Source organism: Hipposideros armiger, unplaced genomic scaffold, assembly GCF_001890085.2.
Source record: "Hipposideros armiger isolate ML-2016 unplaced genomic scaffold, ASM189008v1 scaffold_612, whole genome shotgun sequence".
In the NCBI taxonomy this organism is placed as follows: Eukaryota; Metazoa; Chordata; class Mammalia; order Chiroptera; family Hipposideridae; genus Hipposideros; species Hipposideros armiger.
In genome coordinates this window covers 528,652-533,005 of record NW_017731962.1, presented here as the reverse complement: position 1 = coordinate 533,005, position 4,354 = coordinate 528,652, and the positions used below count along the sequence as shown (strand labels likewise).

The window sequence follows — 4,354 nt, the reverse complement described above, 5'->3', positions numbered from 1 at the left end:
CGACTCACACTCACGGCAGCCCAGCTCCAGGTTGAGCTGTTGTTCAGCATCTTAGCTGTGGAGGGCAGTGTCACTGGCCCTCATATGTGGGATCCGAAACGGGGCCCTCTGGCGTCCCAAGCCAGTTCTTAACCATCGCGCCACTCGGCCGGCCCCTGATATTTTTTATTGTAAATGGCATTTGTTTCAATTTCTGATTTTTAATTATTAATCTATAGAAACAAAATTGGTTTTTGTATTCTGATCTTAACTTTGCTAAATGCCCTTGTTAGTTCCAATAACTTTTTAACAGCTACCTTAGGATGTTCTACATAACAGTCACATTTTCTGTAAACCTCTGTTGATGGTGTGACTCGACTGTCCTATATTATCACTGATTTCCTGTCCACTTGCTCTATGAATTATTGAGAAAAGGCTGTTGGACTCTCACTGTGAGTGTAGGTTTGTCTGTTTCTCTTTACAGTTCCACCGCTTTTTTGCTTCGTGTATTTTGAAACCTGATATTGAGATTTTGTATCCTCTTGATTAATTGGCCACTTCCTCATTATGAAATCACCCCCGGCTCTTTGCCTGAAACCCTGCTTTGTCTGACGCTAACACAGCCCTCCAGCTGCCTTTTGATCAGGCTAACATGCGATAGCTTTATCCCGCCTTTTACTTTTAATCTCAAGCGTCTTCATACCTAGGTGCCTTCAGGATTTGCATAGCACTTGAGTATCTTCCTCAATGTTTTTATTAAGTACAAAGGGAAAAGTAATAACTTTACAGCGAAGCAACCCAGCAGAAACCACCTTAGTATGTGACCAAAGATAATATCGTTGGTAATAAGACAGGTAAACATCATGTAGCCCTTGATGCGATGGACTGAGAAAGACACAGCCTCACTTCTGGGGTGTTCTTGCCCAAAATGCACACTCTCCAGTCGTGAGAACACTTCAGACACACTGGGATTGAAAGACCTTTTACAAAGTGACTGATCAGTACACGTCAGGAATGAAGAAGTCACAAAAGACAATAAACACCTGACTCACTGTTACAGATTGAAGGAGTGACAGCTCAGTGCAGGGTGGGACCCTAGAATAGACAAGGACTTTAGTGAAAATCTATTGACTCTGAGTAGGGCTGGTGGTTTAGGGGATAGTGCACCAGTGGTGGCACTTGAATGCCTTGCATTTGACGCGATGGCTGTGTGGTGAGGGTCCAGTCTGTCTGCCTCTATTTCTCTCCCGTTTGTCCTTCTGCTCTGATCCCTCGTCCTCTTTCCCTGCCTTCCTTTGGACTGAGTGTCTTTATGAGCCCACTTTCTCTCCTTAGATGAGTCCTAGCTGTGTTATTTCAATGGCTGCTTTAGGGGGTGGCGTCTGGCTGCCACTTCCTGTCACAGTCATCTGCCAGGTCACACTCGACACTTCACCTTGAGTAGCAGCCCGGCAGCTGTGTGCTGCACCCGTTGGGGCTGTGCTGTTGTCACGCAGTTTACGTCCACGTGTATAGGAGCCTCACGATACATTATTATTTCTGCCTTAAACAGCCAGATACCTTTCACAGAGAGGTTAATATGGTGAGCAGTGAAGCCATTGGCGGGTCACTGTATGGTAAAGAGGAGGTGCCAAAGAGGACCCCCCACACTATGGAATGTTTTTAATATTTACATTAAACAAATTATGAGGTTACCACCAAAAATCACAGTGTGGATGGGGGAGTGCGAGGGGCCAGACATGCAGAGGTCACACCGTGCGGTTCTGTTTATGGGAAGTTCAAGACCAGGCAACACTGTGAGTGGCGGAGGACAGTGATGGGAGGGGAAGGGGCTCGAGGGGGTCCTGGGGCTGGTGTGCTCAATCTCATCTGGGTGCCGGTCAGCACAAGTCAAAAATCCACCAAGCGGTTGACATTAAGATTTGTGCAGGCGGCCGGGCGTGTGCTCCTGACTAAGCGTGTGCCCCTGACCAAGCATGTGCCCTGACCCAGTGTGCACTCTGCCTCACGAGTGGAGAACAGGGCCTGCAGGTTGCTATTCTCGGGGGTCCGCGTGTACTGTGAATACATCAGTTCCAGGTGCTCGTGTAAAGCCGTGTGGTGAGCTGTCCTCTCGGTCCTCAGAGATCTGTGACCTGCCTCACTGGTGATGACATCAGAGTGTCCACAGCAGACGCTGGCCACCAGCCAGGCTCAGGCCGGGGGCCCTGCAAGAGTCTGACTCACTGTCCAACTTGGACCACAGCCAGTGCTCTCAGCAACACCAGAAACAGCCTAACGCCACCCTGGCCGCATGCTTGCCCACTGGAGCTGCCCTCCTGACTGACTGGGCTCTGGGCTGTTGATCTCATCCATTTATCAGCGTCATGGCCCCAGGGATTAGACACAGCTAATCTGGCTGCCTAGTTGCTTCCCCATCAGGACGGCTGTGCTGCTGGCAGGGTCAAGTGCCGCTCTCTGGGGATGGGTGAGCGGCAGTCTGCAGCATACACAGGGCCGGATGAAAGCAGACGGACCACTGACATGTCCCAGTGAGGCCCACACGCGGCCTCCCTACACAGAGAGACCACAAAGACCGGGGACGGGCCTTTCTCTGGTGGCCGCCCGTCCAGGTGTGTGCCGGCTGCCTGCTCTCCCGCCCTGCCCTTCCCCGGAGCCCAGGTGGGCCCTTTGCTGTCCCAGCCTCCACACTGCCCCCCAGGCCTGCCAGGGCAGCCAGCTCACAGGCAGGGCTGGAGTGGCACAAAGGGACAGGACAGAGGCAGCTGACCGGGAGGGAGTGCACACGCANGGGGCCGTGAGGCCTCAGAGCCCGGCTTCGGCCCGGGTCCAGCCCCGCCCCAAGCGGTGGGGCGAATCCCTTCCCGGCACTGACGCCGGATGCACGGGACCTGGAGACCCTCGGATCAGCGCGAGGCCCTTGCTGTGCGTGTCTCCAGCTCCGATGTCAGAGGCCCCTCAAGCTGGTTAGTGGGGTGAGGTCACCGCCCACCGGGGTCCCTTCCTGCCCCCGGACCCTCTGTGTCTTAGGGTCCCTGCGTGTGGGCCCGAGGGGGGTAGGGAATGTGGGGTGGGGCGTTTCAGCTAGGCCTGATCCATCCTTGGGTTTTAAAAGCAGCGTTATTGTGGTGTAGTTGACAGACACACGATAAACCACATTTTAAAATTGGATACGTTGTTGACCTCTGTAGCCACCCACCCGGGAAAGCATCGCCACAATCAACGCCGTCAGTACCCCGGCTGCCCCCGTCCTCCCTGCCCTCCGGCCCCCATCGCCAGGCGCGCACTGACCTGCCGGCCGTCGCGGACACGCGTGGCAGTGGACGCGCAGCAGGCGCTCTTGTCTGGCTCCTTTCACCCGGCGTCCGACTGAGTGCGCCTGCGGACGCGCTCATCAGGCTACTCGGTTCAGGGCTGAGTGCTCGTCGTCACGTCCGTCCGCCTGTTTGTGGGCATCGGGGTTGTTTCCAGGTGCTGGCTGTTACTACAAATGCAGTGAAGCGGACATTGTGTACAACCTTTGTTTGGACAAATGCTCTCATTTCTCTTGGGTGAATTCTGGGAATGGAATGAACGGCTGGGTCACATGGTAGCTGTATGTTTAACTTCAAAGAAACTGACAAGGGCTCGCACAACTTGCCCACCAGCAGCGTGTGCTCACACCCGCACCAGCGCTGGCCGTGGTCGGCATTTTCACGGTAGACACGCTGATAGGTGGTTAGCGGTGCATCTCACTGTGGTGCTGATTGCTTTGAACTCCAGGGGTGAGCATCTTTTCATCTGCTTATTTGCCGTCTCTCTTCTTTACAGAAGTGCCCTGTTCAAATCGTTTACCTGCTGTTCATTGAGTTGTTTTCTTATTATTGAGTTTTTGAGAGTTCTTTGTATATTCTGGATACAAGTCCTCTATCAGATGTGTGATTTGTAAATATTTTCTCTGTCTCTGTGGACTGTCTTCATCCTCCTAAAAGTTTTTCAAAGAGCAGGAGTTTTTAATTTTGATGAAGTCCATTTTATCCATTTTTTTCTTTTATGGGTCATGCTTTTGGTGTCATATGTAAGAAATCTTTGTCTAACTCAAAGTCACAAGGATTTTAAAGTTTAGGTTTTGCATTTGGAGCTATTATCCATTTTGAGTTGGTTTTGGTATATGATGTGAGATATGATTCTAAGTTTACTTTTTGTGCCTACAGATATCCAGTGTTCCAGGACTGTTTGTTGAAAAAAATTATTCTTTCTCTATTGAATTACCTTTGCACCTGTGTTGAAAATCAGTGACCTACATGTGTATGAGTGTATTCCCATACTCTGTGTTCTATTGGCCTGTGTGCCTATTTTATGCAAATATTCCAAGCTGTCTTCATTACTTTATAAT

At 51.2% G+C, this 4,354-nt stretch overlaps 1 protein-coding gene across 1 annotated transcript in view; it reads right to left on the bottom strand.

Annotated features, from left to right (window-relative positions):
* The window catches only part of LRRC3 (leucine rich repeat containing 3), an 8,986-nt gene extending 5,091 nt beyond the window's left edge, over nt 1–3,895 (bottom strand). Inside the window, exon 1 of the mRNA XM_019625001.1 lies at nt 3,271–3,895. The gene's annotated coding sequence lies outside the window, so the exon portion shown is untranslated. The remainder of the gene's footprint in view (nt 1–3,270) is intronic.
* Nucleotides 3,896–4,354: the final 459 nt, after the last annotated feature.